The sequence below is a fragment of the Phyllostomus discolor genome, chromosome 4 (assembly GCF_004126475.2).
Source record: "Phyllostomus discolor isolate MPI-MPIP mPhyDis1 chromosome 4, mPhyDis1.pri.v3, whole genome shotgun sequence".
NCBI lineage: Eukaryota > Metazoa > Chordata > Mammalia > Chiroptera > Phyllostomidae > Phyllostomus > Phyllostomus discolor.
In genome coordinates, this window is record NC_040906.2 from 178,900,428 (window position 1) to 178,918,651 (window position 18,224).

The 18,224-nt window shown below is 38.7% G+C and overlaps 1 protein-coding gene across 2 annotated transcripts in view; it reads left to right on the plus strand.

Moving 5' to 3' along the window:
• Positions 1 to 18,224, plus strand: part of RNF217 (ring finger protein 217) — a 114,803-nt gene that overhangs the window by 26,413 nt on the left and 70,166 nt on the right. The gene's annotated exons all lie outside the window — the stretch shown is intronic.

The following is an 18,224-nucleotide window of genomic DNA, read 5'->3' on the forward strand; positions in this document are numbered from 1 at the left end:
CTGGGCCACTCTGAGATCCTGCTCATATAGGTGGATTCCTCCAGGTCATACAGGTCATTAGTCCAGAATTGGAATTGACCCCAGAGGACCCACATGTTTATGAAAGGTGTAAAGCAGTGCTTCTCCTAAGTGGGCCCTGTGGGATCTTATTGATGTTGCAGGTTCTTTTTCAGTATGTCTGGGAGGGGGCCCAAGTTCAGCATTTCTGTGAAGCACCGAGGTAATGGCAGTGCTGCCGGTGTGGGCATCACACTTTGGACAGTAAGGCTGCAGAGCCTTCAACCAGTGCAGAGGAACACCCACTTATTATTTTAGTAGGGTATTTATTCATTGTTATTACGGAAGTGTGCTTTTGTGATTGGAATGATATTTTCTAAATAAAACTAACTGGTGTGTTTAATACTGGTCTCACATTCAGCTACATAGATTCAAACATGTTCCTCATACTCAGATGAAAGCTTCATAAATAACACAGTCAAGCAGGAGAAAGCAAGAAACTGAGAGGCTGTAGGACATTCATTTTAAGACTGTACGTGCCATAGGATGCTTTGTGATGCTTTGCATCTCTAATGGTGTGTAGAGGTAAAGTAATGTAATGACTGCTCAGCTAGAGTGAAATAGCGGATTATGTTCATTCATTCTGGTTTATGTGAGTTAAGTTTAGAATGGTGGGAAGAGGAGGCTTTTCCTGTTGAAAGTGGCTTTGTTGTGCAAAATTTGGATTTGGTTTTGAAAAGTATAAGATTAAGTTTTGAATTATAAAATTACATTGGTGGTTTCTATTTTACATTTTTTTAAAGAATAATTATTCAGCAGGATATTTTTTCTTTGTTTTAATATACTTTGTTGTTGAATTCTAACTTCAAAGTAACTGAAAGTTTAATAAACCTATTCTGATTTGTTAATAAAGCTGAGTAGCCTCTGTTACCTGAACAGTTTCTTTGATATTGTCATACTTAGATATCATAAAAAGAAATTGCTGTGAAGCCTTCTGAATTCTGCAGTTTAACAGAATGTTTGTCCATTCTACATGCTGAGAAACCAACATCATTGCCTTGCCTACACTAGGATTGTCAAATATGTATATCATGGAATAATAAATAGTAGGAAAGAATGAACTCCAAAATAAAAACTGTGCATGATATCATAGGAACTTTCTTTTTCTCTGTACTGTAAGGCCAGCTATTCCTAAAGGTGACTTAGCATCAGAATGCATTTCTGGGCCCTCCCCCAAGACATGGTGATTTAATAGTTCTGGGATGGGGCCCAGAAATGAATTAATATACAGTATTTTGAATAATAACTGGCAAGTGGTAAGCACTAACAAATATTAACTTTCTCTGCTCTCCCTCCATACTATTATTATTAACACTATTGTCATCAGCCTGCCTATTCACCAGCATGTGGTTAGTTCTCCCTTTTTTTGATGAAAAGGCTGAGGAAACATGAGAGACTAAGATTACTCTCTAATTGAACAGATATTCACTGAGTACTTTCCAGATGCACATAAAGGTGAATGAACGTGCCATGTTTTTAAGTCAAGGAATTGCAGGCTAGACAGGTAGGCGTGTAAGTAAAGCACTTGTCTTGCAGTGGAGCAGCGCTACATTAGGAGTAGGTGCCGGGGTGGCAGGGCGAAGAATAGGTAGGTGTTTGTCAGAGAGGATTTTGTAAAGAACGGTGAGGGGGGGGCCTTGATGAGACTGGAGAGTACATAGAAGTTAGCTGGGTGTAACAGGGACTGAATAAAGAGTGTTCAGGCCTGGGAGCCACAGCGGAAAGAGCACAACTCTTCCATTGAATTGAACCGGCTCAGAAGAAGCAGGAGCTACTCTGGAGAGGTGACGAAGAATCAGTCACCAAGAGCCCTGCAACCCAGGGCAAGGACTTGGGGCTCCATCCTGCAGGCAGTGAGACACCGTTGAAAGTCCCTGAAACAATAATGTTTTGTATTTCAGAACACAAATCATGTTCCTGGAGTGTGGAAGAGGGATTGGGAAAAGGAAAAGTTCATGATGGGAAGTGGAGGGAATGGCCAGCCTGAAAGAAGTGGTAAATTTAAAATGTTAGCCTAGTGGAAAAAAATAAGGTGTGTGTGTTATGAATGTGTGTATACATCTTTTTATTCTTTAAAACTTTAAACATATAAAAAATGGACAGATTAATTTAATCCCCATGTGCCCATCATGCAAATACAGCAGTGACTCATGACCAATTTTGTACTTTCCTTTTATTATTTTGCAATAAATTCCTGACATAATTTCGTCTGCATATATTTCAGTATGTATCTGTAAAGTAAGGTCTTTTTAATATAACCATAACATGTTATTACATCAAAACGATTAACAGTGATTTCTTAATATCATATATGCCTAGTCAGTAGTGGTCAAACCCCAGATGCCTCCTGCGTGCCATTGTCACAAACCTATGCATGAAATGACCGGCACTGCCCTCCCTTCTGACTTCACGTCCTTAGTGCTTACTCAGTTGCATTTGCTGCTTACAGTGTTGAGATAAAAGTTACTTGCATGATTTTGGGTAGGTAACAAAAATTTCTACAATGTACTTTTAAATGTATCCTGAAACAAATTACTCATTGTTTTCTTCAATGTTAATAGTGCTACCATAGGCAGTTATATGGCATTATGTTTTAGATTATGCTTTTATCTTCGTAGGGGTAAGAATTGCACTTGAAAGTTTGCACCTGTTACTTGACTCTGGAATCCATACCTCTGTGGCTGACCATTGGCAGCCTGGGGGATTTGGAGCTCACTTCCCGAAAGAGAGAGCTTTGAGACAGTCAGGGATATAGTACAAGAATTTTTGATGATCTAGGAATATATAATATCATCTGTAAGTTCATGCTGCTGGTATTATGCAAAAGAAGGATGTTACATACTCAGATGTCACCTCAGGAAAACTTACATTTCCATTAAGAAAGAATGAAACAAGATTATTGCTAGTTCTTAATTGTATTCATATCCTTGAATATGGAAATATTTGTAGCTTGTTGTTTGTATCTTCACCTCCTTGATTCATAATTTTTCAAGTTAGTTTACCTTTATTGCCTTTCTCTAATCTCTTTTACAAACTTTATTTTGTGAAATACTATAGATGCAAAAGAATGTATATAAGATGTGATTAGACTTTAAAAAACAATAATAACACAAATATTTACATACTCGCTGCTATGCATAAGAACTAGAACCACAAAAGTACCCCTGTTCTTCTGTTCAGTTCCTATGGCACTTATCCAAACACATTCTGGGCTCCTCGCTTGGGCGATCATGGTATTCCCAAATTTATCCAATCATTAATAATACAGTTTCACCACAGATATATGTATCCCCAAACAGTATTTTTTATTTTTACCTGATATTACCTTTCTATAAATGAAAATGTATATGGTATATTCTTCTACTCCATGGTTGTATTTATTTTTTATTATTCTTATTTATTCTATTATAGTTGACTTGATTTTTCCCTCTTTGCCCTCCTCCACCCAGCCCACCCCCCATTTCCATAGTCAACCCACACCATTGTCCATGACCATGGGTCATTCATATATATATGTTCTTTGACTAGTCCCTTCCCCTTCATCCCACCATTGCCCCTCCCTCTTCCCACCATTGCCCCTCCCTCTTCCCCGCCATTCCCCCTCCCTCTTCCCTTCTGGCAGCTGTCAGTCTATTCCATGTTTCCATGTCTCTGGTTCTGTTTTGCTCATTAGTTTATTTTGTTCATTAGATTCCTCTCATAACTGAGATTATTTGGTATTTAGATGAATTTCTGAGGTTCATCCATATGGAAGTGTGTGATAGCATTTTGCTCATTCTTATTGCTATTTTGTAGTTCACTGTATGAATATACCCCAATTTACTTAGACATTATACTACTGATAAACATTTACATTGCTTCTGTTGTTGCTGTTTCCTATTTTGGTTCCAGATAAGGCACATGTATAGGAATTCATCCATGGGTTTATACCTGGGAAAGGTGAATTGATGCATCTTTAGCCTAACTTGGTATTGTCAAATTGCTTTCCAAAGCAGTTGTGCCAAGTTCTACTTGCTCTCACAGCTAATGAAAGCTCCTGTTGCTTTATAACCTCCACAGTAGTTTGTAGTGCCAAACTTTGTCTTTTGCCGGACTGGTGGGTATGAAAAAAATCCCATGATTTGATGTATTCATTCACCTCATTTTATGAGAAGGTGTGTTTTTTTTGTTCTGTTTCTTTCTTTTTAATATTTTTTAATTATGTATTTATTTTTAGAGAGGGAAGGGAGGGAGAAAGAGAGAGAGAGAGAAACATCAATGTGCGGTTGCTGGGGGCTATGGCCTGCAACCCAGGCATGTACCCTGACTGGGAATCGAACCTGCGACACTTTGGTTCGCAGCCTGTGCTCAATCCACTGAGCTACGCCAGCCAGGGTTACAAGAAGGTTTAACATTTGTTGTTGGAGGTATCGTTTTTTGGATGATTATGCTTCATTCGTGTTTTTTTAAAGGGATTTTTCACATCTTTAGCACATTTTCCATTTGTCTCTTGGGTTATTTGTATCTTACTTACAGGTTCATAGGAGTCCTATTTTTATACTCAGAATACTAATCCTCTGTTTGATATGTGTGCCGCAAATATTTTTTCCCAGTTTTTAGTTTTTTCCCCTGTACTTTTTAATGATCTTTTTACAAAGAGTTTTAATTCTCTTTAATTCATCACAGTCTAAGTTCTGCCCCCACTGTTCCACTAACATTTTCTTTTGAAGTTAAAAATCTTTAATCAGAGATAGGTTCAGGTTTTTTGGCATTTGAAGCTTATACAAGGTGGCTGTACTTTCATAAGACAAAGAATACTAAGTTGTAAATATAAAATTAGATGCAAAAACACTTAGAATAAAATATAAATCAAAACAAATTAGAATTTTAAAAAGCTCACAAATACTATAATGTAAGTCAATATAATTTTAAAATACATTTGTGTTAACTGACTTATACATGTTCATATAAGTCTTTATCTATTTTTTCACTGCATACTCTGGTTACCTTTGTTTGCGTGACCTAATATAATTTTGAAAAATAGAATATAAAGATGATACATATCTGCCTCAAGTAGTTAATTGTAATATATTTTTAGAATTGGTAGTTGGGATGTATAAAACACGTACCAACTCATGTGGACTTGTCTGTTGAATTCATATAAATTGTGTCCTATAAACACAGACATGCTGACAAATGCTGTTTTAGATCATTTCTACCAAAACAGAAGAAAAATTCTGGTATGTTTTTGTTAAATTAATTGAAGAGAACTTCTGTTGGACTTAGGCATAGAGAACAAAATCTGTTTAAAATGTCTTGTGTTTGATAATTAAGGGGACTTTCAGGCAGATAAATTTATGTCTCATATTTCAAACCTTGGTTTTCCTCTGCGACACAATCTTTCCCGCCCTGGGCTTTGCAGGGCACGACCAGGTTGGGCTGCAGTCCTAGTACCATGTCCCCAGGTGAGTCTGTACAGAAGGAAGTGGGGTATTTTAGGAAGTTATTTCTACCCTGCGGCTTTACCAATTAGTTAACTGTTTTCAAAAGTGACTGAAAATCATGTGGCCGTATCCCCCAAACTCAGACTTACTATATCCCCAACTCAAATTCTCCTTAGGCAAATCTGAAAAAGGCTCCCTTATAATTAGAACAGCAGACACAATGATGGAGGGAAGTCAGAGTACAAAGTAACAGGGATGTCAACCAATTGCAGGTGAAGTATCTTATTGCTGCAAGAGCATATAACCATGCGAATACTTCCCTAGATCATCGAAGGGGGCCTGTGCAAGGAGAGGCCCTGACATTAGTTCCAAAGAGTTGCTCGTCTCCTCTCTGCTCGCCCTCTCTGCAGCCCTCTCTGCAGCCCTGAACGCTGCTGGGCTCGCTTGCTCACTTTACATTCTCTTCACTTTTCTCTTCATTGTCGTCTCCCCCTCAGTGGTTTCTTTTGACACCAGCTTCTCATTACTGTGTTTCTCCGTGATCTGCTTTCATCTTTTCTTCCCACCCTGGATGACTCCAGAATTTCCAGGTTTACTCTGATCTATTTTGCAAGCTCCAGAATCCCTTTTCTGATTGTAAGATTAGGGCATCTCCTCAAATTAAATTTGCCCAGAAGGGAAGTTTGTGTATTTCCTCCAACTGTAGACCACTTCATTTTCTGTGTTCCTTTCTCAATGACTGTCCCTCCATTCCCCAGGGAGCTCAGCCCCCAGCCTGGGCTCTCTCTAACAACACCTTATTTTCCTACAGTTCATTTCCCCCACTTTGCTCCTCCATTAATGACACCCATTTTTTCTCTGCTCCTTCACCGTTTCTGACTCTCTAACAGAGAGAAACTGCCAATGATTATGGACAAGAGGGAGTGAAGTGTAATTCAACTGAAGTTTTTTTAAAGGTTAATGTAAATTCATAAGCTTTCCTAGATCTTTGCCTAACATCCTAAAATTCAGAATTCTCTAAATGCCATTTTCCCATACACATTATTCTTGCATTAGTCATAGCCCTTATCAAATTATAATAATTATTTGTCAACATAAGATTATAAGCAACTATAAGATTAGAAACTTGTGGTTGGCAAGCTGTCTGTCTATATGCCCGTTTTGGTCGAGAACAATGCCGTACGTATAATAGGCACTGAATAAATACTTGTTGAGTGGAGTCCTTCAGAAGTACTTTTTCTTGCCACTTTTTTGTTTTCAAGAATAAACATATTTGTTTATACCGTTTTAAAAAAGATTTTATTTATTTATTTTTAGAGAGGGAAGGGAGGGAGAAAGAGAGAAAGAGAGAAACATCAATGTGCGGTTGCTGGGGGCCATGGCCTGCAACCCAGGCATGTACCCTGACTGGGAATCGAACCTGTGACGCTTTGGTTCACAGCCCATGCTCAATCCACTGAGCTACGCCAGCCAGGGCTGTTTATATCTTATATATAGTCAAGACCTTAGAGTTGGTTTATGGCAAAATTTATTATTAAACACACAACTTCACGTCTCAAGGTGACTTAGATCCTCTGATGAATGTAGGAGGAAAAACATGCTGTGCACTGTGGTGAGGACAAGCAGGGCCTGCTGGCTCTTGTTAACTCTGGTTCTAAATCTCCTGGTCGAGTCCTGAGCGTGGCTGGTTGTGGGATATTTCAGTTTCAGTTTCCTCTTGTAGGAACACCATTCCATTTTTAGCCTGCCTGTGACATCAGCGGCTCACCGCAGGTGCGTGGGGCAGCTGACGCTGGTGCGGGCAGGCCTCCGCTGCTTCCTCGGCTGCCGTGCCCAGCAGCTCTCTTCTCCGGTTTCCCTGGGCGCTTTCTGCCTCGTGAACACCCAGCAGTGGGTTTCTTCTCTCATCCCTCCCACTTCTCTCAGAAAAATAGCAAATGCAAATGGCCTTTTTTTTCTCCCAAGGTTTAAAATTATAGTTCCAGCTCGCAAGTATGGTTAGTGTGGTGTTACAGACAAAAGCACTGCATCTGGCTAGAGCCTAACATGCAGCTGCAAGCAGGTAACCTGACTGTGCCACGCTGGCCTTGTCTTTAGAGGGGAGGTGAGCCCTGGAGGGCTGCTGTGCAGGGCAGAGGAAGTGATAAAGACTCCTTTGGAAAGTATGGAGCAGGATTTCTTACAACCTGAGAGATATTCAGATCACCTTTAGAGGAAAAATCAATTGTCATGGACTCCCCGCTGCACGGTTAACTTCGTCATGTACACAGACGCCCAGTTGTGCTTCTCACGTGCTTTATGCTTGTTCTCTCACGCAGGTCTACAGTTGCAGTACAGGTCCCAACACAGCTCCACAGCCCGTAGCTCAACTACAAATTAACAGGAACACTTTAGAGTGATGAGCTTTTCTTCCTCTGAAACCAAATCAGCCCAGATGAATACTGTCCTGATTACCCTGCCACTGGTCCTTGATGACTCAGTTCTGCCCAGCCTGTCTCTGTTCAGACGGCTGATCAACCCTGGTCTATATCACAGCACCTCATCATTTGGTATTTACTTTCTACATTTACACGCCTGTTCTTTCCTTTGAGCCCTTGGCAATTAGTAGTACAAAATTTGCCATGTTGTGTCATTATCTTGGTCTTAAATCAGTGTTTTAATTTATTTAAGAATTTAAAGACACATCCTATTAAGTGGCATAAGACACAGTCACTTGAAGGGGAGGTTGGTGGAGGGGGCCAAAGAAGGAAAAATCGGGACAGCTGTAACAGAATAACAATAAAAATAAAAAATATTAAATGGAACAAATAAAACTGGTTTAAAAAAGTCTGTGAGTACAGTGGTGGTTGCTGTATACTGGATTCCAGTTTAAGAAACACTGTAATGTTATAATATATGCTGTGTTATGTATAGCACACAATATATAATGAAAGAGGAGGCATTAGAGATGTCAGACAAGAGTTAGAATTTGTCCACTGTCATTCTAATGTGAATATACATGCTGTAAAGAACACTTCTTTATTATTTTTTGAAAACACAACTGTTGACTTATTCACCTTTAAATATTAATCTTTCATGGTTCCCTAAGGAAATGTTGGTCCTTACATTAATCAAGTATTCTAGGAAAACATGGCACATTTCTGATTTGTGTGCAGTTAGAGAAATAGACACATTAGAATATATTTTATCTAAATATATTGACTGGAATATGGACTATCTGCATGTTTTCGAAGGAGTGGGAATAATTTCATGACCCAATACATTTTGAGGAAGTTTTCCATGTTTTAATTTAAATCATGCTTTGTAGTCCAACAGCATGCTTCATTAATGGGAAGAGACAGTCCTGAATGGATTATTATAGTAAAAAGATTTTTAAAACATAGAGTTAGCTTAAATCTTAGGTTTGAAGAATAACACAATTATATCAGACATTTTTGTTCTCCCTTTTCTTTTTAATGCTGTAAGGTGTTTCAAAAGTACAGAAGTGTAATGTATGAGATGTTTCTATCGCACATAATCTAACAATCCCGAAACAGCCGTGGAATAAACAGTCACAAATTTTCCATCATAACTCAGAGATTACCTTTTATTTGTTGATCTAGCATTTTGCAGAATATTAATTTTTAAATTGACCTTTGATATCTGCAGTGATTAACATTTACCTACCTTTGATTTTTGAGATTTTTCTGCATCAGGGAAATAGAAAAAGGCAAAAATATTCTGAGAATTAGGGTCCTATTAGGGAATGCTGAATTTGATATTTATGTCAAGTTCTTTATAAATTTTCTTGTATTCTTAATGTGTTTTTTCTTGTTATAGGTCTTCTGTGTGTTATTCTCCCCCCATGCTCCACTCCTGCTACCATTTAATTTTAGAGGCCATGCCTTTGAGAGTGGTGGTAAATGGAATTGTGCTTTTAGGCTTGTTGGACTTAATTTGAGAACTGTAGAATGAAGGATCTAGTGAGGACTGGGCACCTAGAATCCTACAGTAATATTGCCATCTATTAGTGTCTTATAATATGACAGATGAAGATGTAATGATATACTTTTATCAACTAGTAATTAAAATATGACAGAAATCAATTGGAATAATTTAGTTAATCCTTGATAATTCTCGTAAATATGCTCTCACTTTAAAGTATTAAAATATAAAGTTAAAATTTGAATCACAGTCATTAAAATTAGAGATGATTGCTTACTAATCTAAAATTCAGAAACTTGTTTGTTTTTCCCTTTTAAGTTTACAATTATGAGCAAGGTATAGGATTTCCCCCTGTGTGATAGGAATACAGGGTAATAGAATCCTCCATGCATCACTGCATGGATTTTGTGTTATTTGTGCTGAGAGAGGAAAACAAAATGATCATCTTTAATGCTGAGTGGTGTGATTCAAAGCAACGATAAGTCAAAAAGTGCACAGCTGCTGGAGAGGAAATGTTGCCCCATCGGTGATCCCTGACAGATGAGGGGGTACCGTGAGACCAGCCTGCAGAATAACTGTGTTTCCATGGAGGCGGGGTGTATGCACTAAAATAATTTCTGCAGTTAGATCTTAAGTACTGCCATATTCTGAATATGAAGTAGGATCTTTATTTACAGAAATTTTTATAAATTTCGGATACCTAGTAGACAATGGGCATTAAAATTGCTTTGGTATTGCTGGAGTGTAAAATACTGAAAAGAATAATAGCCCCAAAGTGGCCTACTTTGCTTATCCCACCCAGTCTTTGCCTTGTTAGCTTTCAAAGGAAGTATCTGTCTGGTGTGTTGCTATCAAGTGTGAGGTCACCTGTTTGGCTGCTGAGGAATGTAACTGCCATTTTCCAAGCGGTGGAACCACGTGCAAGTCTTCTACTCCTGCTCATCACAAGCTTCACGGTCTCTACCTGGCTCAGGTCGCTTTGAATTCCTGTCCTACTTTGCTGCCATCAAGTATCTCCATGCTCTGCGTTTTGCTTTGGCTTCATTTCCTCAAACTTCCAACCTACATACCTTCCCTGACTTTCACCCCCGAAGTTATTATTTCCTTTGGCCCTATTATTTACTCCTACTGCTTCCGCCCTATTTTCCTTTGTTGCTTTCCATTGTCAGCTGAACTCTGGCCCTGGGCTGTCCCATCATCGGAAGTGTCTCTGAGCCCTTCCTCCTTCTCTCTCTCCTCTACTTTCTGCCAGTGCCCACAGGACTTGTGTGCTGGCTTGTAACACTGCATATCCCTCATTAGAGTGGAATCTTCCCTATGATGTTATTTTTGTAACTAAGTACTTAAAGTATTTTGTGGAATCTCTTTGATTATGTTATATGAGATGGGGACCCCCCCCAAAACCTGGAATTATCTTCTGAGGGCAGGCCCTTCATAGTGCAGGCTTCCCCTGTTACGTGAGTAAGTGTTCTAGGAACCTGTCTGTATCAGTGCACCAACTGGCATTGTTGTGAGAGGCTGCATTTGGCTTCAGTGAAAATTTTTTAAAGATTCTTCCAATGCATTTGCCCATTTCATGATGGGTGGTTTGTGAGCACACCTCCCTATGCAATGCTGAGTTTTCAGCAGTTTTTGATCAAAAACGGCATGATCCCTGTGCCCCACCCTCTCTGTACCCCTGATCTCACCCCAAGCAACTTTTTTTGTCTCTCAGGATGAAAAAAAGTCCTCAAAGAGAACTGTTTTGCTGATGTGAAAGAGATGAAACAAAAAATGGCAGAAGCACTAAAAGGCATCAGAATAGAAAAGTTCAAAAACTGTTTTGAGCAGAGGAAAAAATGTCTCCATAGGTGTATTGCATCAAATGGAGAGTACGTCGAAGGTTAAATATGTAAGAATATATACACAATTTTAAATAAATTCCATTTTGGGGTCCCCCTCATATGTAGATGAAAGAGAGAGGTTTGCCAACTTTGTTAGTCAGAGGAGGCTGCCTGTTGTGTAGTGATAATTCTGGACCCACCCCATGAAGCAGGCATATCAGATAGGTAAGAGCTACCAAGATGCTATGGAGTCTGGAAGCCTCATCGTAGGATAAGGATAAAGTGAAGAAAATTTGGTTGTATGTTGGAAAGGTTAATTTAATAATGGTGGTGGCCGAAGACAAAGTGGCCTACGTTACTAAGTGGTGAGCTTGCTGTCATTCATACATATATCAGTATAAGCTGAATTTGCCACATAATAATAATTTCCTGTAATTCCCAATTGTACTGGAATGCTTTATGTTCTATAAAAATCATTTTAGCTAGTTAGCAATCTATACTTGAAAGTTTTAAGTTTTTGTACACACACATACATAAACACATACATAAATATGCACACTCATGCCCAGCCATATAAAGGTGGCTAAGAATAAGATATGTGGGGATAGTACATGAGGTTTAAAGTCTTGATTTCCCCCACTATGATTTAGTGATTTTCAGTAGCATTTAGCCTATAATGCATTGATTAAAGTAAAACAGAATTCTTGTTTTTCGTCTTTTCCTCTAATTTGAATACTTTTCTGTATCTGTTGCCATTATGTGATATACATAGCTGTGATTGGCAACCTGGCATTTATACTTTTTACATCAGTCTAAAAATACATTGTTACACGTGATAGGTTTATTCAAGTTCAGGTCAGTAAGAAACAGAATGGAGTGTCTACATGTTTCCATAATAACTGATAAGAGAAGGGAATACGCATTTCTTTGTGGAAAACAGCACTGGTTCTGGAGTCAGATGAATATGCTTGTTGGCTTGTGACCTTGGAAAGTTATTAACGGCCTGAAGTCTCACGCTCCTCATGTTGGAATGACGACAGAGTGACTAGTACATAGTAAACACTCGGCAGTGGTAGACAACAGCATCCTTGTCAAAAGGTGATTGTGAAAAAGGAAAAGCCAAATATTTGAGTGTCTACAAGTAGCTATTGTTAGATCTCATACTGTGCCCTTTTATTTAGTCCATCCTTTAGTCCTCACCATCTGCTTGTGAGGTCAGTGCTTTTGGAGAAGAAATAGAGGTTCAGAAAATTTAGGGAAGGCCTGTGATAGGAACTCAGAACTAACCGATCCCAACATCCATGTTTAGTCTCTTGTCCAGCAGCCAAAAGATTTCAGTTTCTATAAAACTCTGCACTTGAAATATATGTCCTTTAATTAGATTTTTGCTTCTGTTCTTTTTTCGTTAATGGTGAGTTAAAGTGTTTTTTTTTTTCCTTGAAAATTTTGCAGTCAAATAGGGTGACCTTTTTCAGAGGTAGTTTTGGAAAAATCCACTGGGACAGTTTTAGATAAATGTGTGAATAATGGATGCAAAACCAGTTATTAAAAGAAACAAGACATTCAGTGATGTTATTTGTCTTTAACTTAGGGCCTGTATGCAATTGTCACTCTGTTACTAAGGTACAGTCCAGCAGGGGAGCTGTGCAGGGAGGGCTGACATTACAGGGTGGTCCCTCTCTCTCTTGCACCTTCCAACTTGAAGTGTCTCTTCCTCTGCCCTCACCCTCAAACCACACCGCCGAGGTAGTTTTCCTGGTAAATCACATGGTGAGAGGGATGGGGGTGGGGAGTGGAGGGGAAATCAGCAGAGCAGTGAAGGCCCTAGCCCAAAGGAGAATAAACGTCAGCTAAATTCAAGATGAAAATGATGACCTTGCCTGGCTAAGAAATTGCACCCAAAGGCAGGTACAGAAGTGTTCGGAGCCATGATAACATCGTTGGAAGGAGAGCTATTAGTTAGGTTCTGTGAGGATCTGAAGCTTCTAATGATCTTCCTTTATGGTCATTACAAGCTTTCTGTGCAAAGGGAGAGGTAGCGCTGTAAATGCATAAATTTATACACAGAGGACAAGGGCCACAGCTCAGGTTGAAGTATTAATTCTGATTTGTTTCTCAGAAAGTTAGTCTCACTGCTTTATATCACACAAATATAGAGTGTGGCAAAAGTAAGTACACAGCTGTGAGCATGGGAAACAGGGCTTAATCTAGTAATATTATTTATTAATTATTGTATTACCTTCCATACAAGCAGCTGTAAACCTATTTTTGCCCCACCTTGTATGCAGGGTTTTTTTAATAGTTGACAAAAGGGGAAAAAATGAATTTTCTAAAGGACTATATATAGGATTTATGGTTGCATCGGAAAGCGCTGATTTTGTAAATTTTGTAAACTGAACCTCAAACAAGGTGCCTCGGTCACTCTGGGAAGTGTCTGAAGCTTCTTGACATTGAACTATCAGCATATTGAGACATCAAAGGATAAGAAACTTCCATGGAAAGATGTTGACTGTGCAATTTAAAGACAGATATATCTTAACCTAACATAAGGGTACAGGGCAAAACTCCTTAATGGTGATGAGAAAGCAGAAAGAGTTTCTGCTTTGCAGGCAGTAGAGTGAGAAACTTGGTTTCTGCAGGAAAACAGAATTTGTAATAAGAGCAGATCTCTGAATTGGGTTTCTAGTCATCAAGTGGTCATCCTTTCAGCTTTCTCTAAAAGATCTGCAAAGCTTCCTTTGAAAATCTTTTGAAAGAATGTCTTTCTTAAGTCGAAACCTTTGAAACCTTGAAGAAACTTAATCTTGAATTTTTAAGATGTAATGCTAGAAATTCATATACCATGAATTCTAAATGAGTGTATGTTATTTTCTTTGATTGAATTATATGCAGTACAAAACTTTCAAGTATCGATTGCTAATTAACTAAATAATGGTTTTCTATAGAACCTAAGCTATTCAAGTATTATTAGGAATTATGGAAATTATTATTTATGGGGGAAATTAAGGCTTGATCTATATGATACTTTCTAGGAATAGTATTTCAAATGCAGGTAAACATGATTCATACGGTGTCTGTCCTACAGACCTGAGAAGTAGGAAGAAATGGTGTTCATTTACAAGAACCCAGTAATGGGCTATGAATTCAGTACGTATTTTTCGAGGCTTTCTGTTGCGCCCAGGAAAGTGCTGTTGAAGTCGGTGCCACCTTCGGCAGTGCCTGCGAATGGCCAGGGGCCTGAGAATACTTCCCGGGGAACTCCTGCTGCCTCACAGAGGGCTTTTGCCCATCATGGTGTCAGTTAAAGTGTGAGTAAAGGGGGGAACATAGAAGTACAGCGCCCCTTTATGTTGGACGTGTTTAACTTGTATTTAACGAAGAGAAAAAAGACCCGAACCTTCTTCTCAAGACTCCAAAATTTGCATTATACCTGGGAGAAATTTCAGTGACAGGCGTGATCTAATGCAGGGGATTAGTAATACTCATTCCCTAATACAGGGCCACAGAAAAGACACACATGTAAGCTCACTTCCCTGGCACAGTCACTAGTATGATGATGTTGTCAGCTGAATTATTTCAAAGGCTCTGCTTTTCAAGAGTTTCTATTTCTTGTTCACCTCTTTTTATTTTTTCATGCAGCAGTCTTATTCTTGCCTAATAGTTTTGTATTCTTCCTTTTATCAGTTTGAACATTTAAAACCCACGTAAAGTCTTTTTCCATGTGTTCTGCTGTCTCCAGTGCTTGGGGTGCAGAAATCTCTAGTGTGCAATGACTAATGATTCTCACATATGTGCTTCTGTGTTCTTAACCTTGCACTTTCTTGGGATTACAGGAATTTTACTGGGTTGTTTTCCAAAGACAGCCCTTGTGCTCCAGTTTAGATCACCATACTTACAAAGAAGTTAAGCATTACGGTAACTACTCCCAGATCAGTCATATATCCAGCTTTCTGTTTGGGGTCCCTGAGTCACAGGGGTCCTACAGATCTGGACAACCAGCCGTGAGCACTACCCAGGCCTCAGTTTCCTACCTCTTGGAATGTCTCTCTTTCTACCACCAGTGAAGGCTGATGGGAAGGTTCTTGCCCCTGGTGAGGCATTGGTTAGTCCTGCAGATGGAGCAGCCCTCCGTGGATGGCTCTGTGCACTCCGTGCAGGGCGTGATCTGTGGCTGGATACTTCCCCTTTCTTGGGTTGCCCTCAGTAATTGCTGGCTTCTGGCCCCTACTTCTAGATCCCTTTTTCTTCTGGATCCTGGAGATTTCATTTTCTTGGTTTCCAGCTTAACTAGGTGGTAAAAATGTTTTATTTTGTTCAGTAATTTTAGGTGTTTGTGTCCAATGAAGAGATTTTTTTTCTCATCAGCTCAGTTCATCATCTTGAACTGACATCACCAGATAACTTTTTAGAAAAGGTTCATAATTCACTCACTATGCCACTAGAAATACATAAGAATATTAGTTTCTTCACACTCATATTAGCAGTGTTATTATTTAAAATTATTTTCCTGATTTAGTATTTGAAAATGATACTTTACTGCATGTATTTTTACACCATATGTAATTTCATAGAACCAGTTCACAAGGAACAAGGAAGTAGCTGGAGTGGGCTTCTCCAAGCAGAGGTGTCAGAAATGTAGGTATGAGTATTTGTTCTTTGACCTTGCACCATTTTCCCCTCATTTTCATGGGTCTGTTGCTGGAACTTGGGTAAAAGCACAGGATAGGAAAATCAAGACTGAGGTTTAACTAGTTTTCTTCTCCTTTCATCCACACCTACAAGCCAGTTCATGAAAAGGATGAAAGTGAGTTATGAAGACAGAGGGCAGATTTACTTGTGCTGCGGGAGCCCGTGTAATTTCTTCAGACATCTCCTGTTGAGTCCTCTGAGGGATATGGCCCCTGGACTGTAGATGGTTTTCACTTGCTTAGAAGCAGAAGTGATTCTGTTTCAGATGATGCCACCCCTTCCTAGGAAGAATAAGAAGGAGGGAGGAATGAGTGTATGCCATGGGGAGCTATATTCATGTAATGAGGCATCAGGAAGTTGCCACAAGACTTCAGTTCATAGCAGTTGACTATTATTGGCATTATAATTAAATGCAGATTGTCTTTCTCTTTTCTTTCTCTTCTCTTTCTCTTTTCTCTCTCCCCTTCCTTCCTTCCTTCCTTCCTTTGTTATTTCCTTTCTTCCTTCCTCCCTCACATCTCTCCCTTCTTCTATTGTTATGCCTCTGTAACATAGATACATGTCTATCAACCACCAAAGCCTTTGCCTTCCCAGCTAGTGTCAGAGATAAACAGCTGACAAGCCGCATTCCCTCTCCCTGCACATTCATTGGCAAAATTTTTGCAAAAACTGTTTTATATCGTTGCAATTTTATTTCCAATCGATCTTACCCATGTTATATTATAAAATCTTTAAGAATGTTTGTATTCTCATATCATTCCAGTTATTTAAGCCGAGTTTCAGTAAATAAATTTGTTTTGTTTTGGGGCTTTTGTTGTTGTTGTTGTTGTCGTTGTTGTTATTGTTCGTGCTTGTCTTCCTCCACCTTTTGCTGATGCAAAGACAGCTCAGCATTCTTTTTCATGAAATCAAATGGTCAGGCAGGTTTTCAGGCCACAGGTTTGGTTTTGATAGAGAAAAAAAGTGGACAGTAAAAAAAAGAGTAGGCCTATCACTCTCAGGGTATATTGTATGTTTTCTCTGCATTTCATTCATTTCTCTTAACTGAAATGAGCAACATCTTAAATTAGTATCCCTGAGTATTTGCTCTACAGGAATGAGGATGGTGTTGTAGATACAAAGCTCTTAGTATGGCTGTAAATTATTTCTTCTTAAAATAGGAACTTCTAGAATATAATGAATAATACACTATGTTTTTATTTATTTTGGTTTATTATTGATAAAATACATTCCATTTTAATTTCGACCAAGATTTCTTGTTGTAATATGCTAAGTTTAATGCATGAGGTGCTTTGATGTAAAAAGTTATCACATGATATTAAGTATCTGCATCGCTCTAATTGTCTCCTAAATAAGCAGTTCGTGAAGTACCTCACAGGAGCACTGCATTTTGCAGATTTGAATGCCCATATAAACTTCTGTTCTTCTGGTACAAAATATTTCACATTTAATTGCTGAGAAATTTTGTCAAAAATGCTTCAATTGAGATGTTAACACTTCAATATAAAGTTTGTTGTGTAAAAAACAGTGGACTTTTTAGAATTTAAGAAAGAAAGCAACCACTTTCACCTGAATATGTAGTTACCCTTAGACCCAGCTATTTAATGGCGTAAGCAAAATCCGTGGAAAAGTGCTTTTTGCCCCTTTGCTCCTCGCCAACCCATTACATTACAGGTCAAACCAGGGGCTGGGGTTGAAGTGCATCTGGTAGTCTCCCTAATGCTGCTGTGCTTGCGTGCAGCAAGCTGGAGATCGCAGACGTGATCTAAGGTCTGCAAGTTCCGAAGTCCCACCCTCTCTGGTCTGCACCTTGGTACCTAAAATTCTGCTCTTACATTCATGACTTCAGTTAAGATGCGTCTCAAAAAAGATGGAGGTAAAATTCAGTTTTAACTTGGAAAGGTTAATGCATTAAGCTACTGGCATGCCAGGCACATTAGCACAGATTATTTAGAATTAAATCACTTAGGAAAATAATACCATATTTTGCCATGTATAATGTGCCCACATGTATAATGTGCACCCACATTTTTGGCCCATACTTTCAGGGGAAAAATCTTTTGTTCTAATTTTTAATTTGATTTTTTACTTATTTATATTTAGATACTTGTTTTTTGTATTATAAAGGAATTTTAACATTTATTTTTGAACATATGGTAGAAGGAATTTTATGTAACAAATAATTACAAAACACAAGAACAGATACAAGGTACAAGAAATTTTATGTACTGGTACCAAATTTACAATATTTACTCATCATAGAAGGCCAAGACCTCTTTAGCACTGTCAATATCAGAAGCATAGTCTC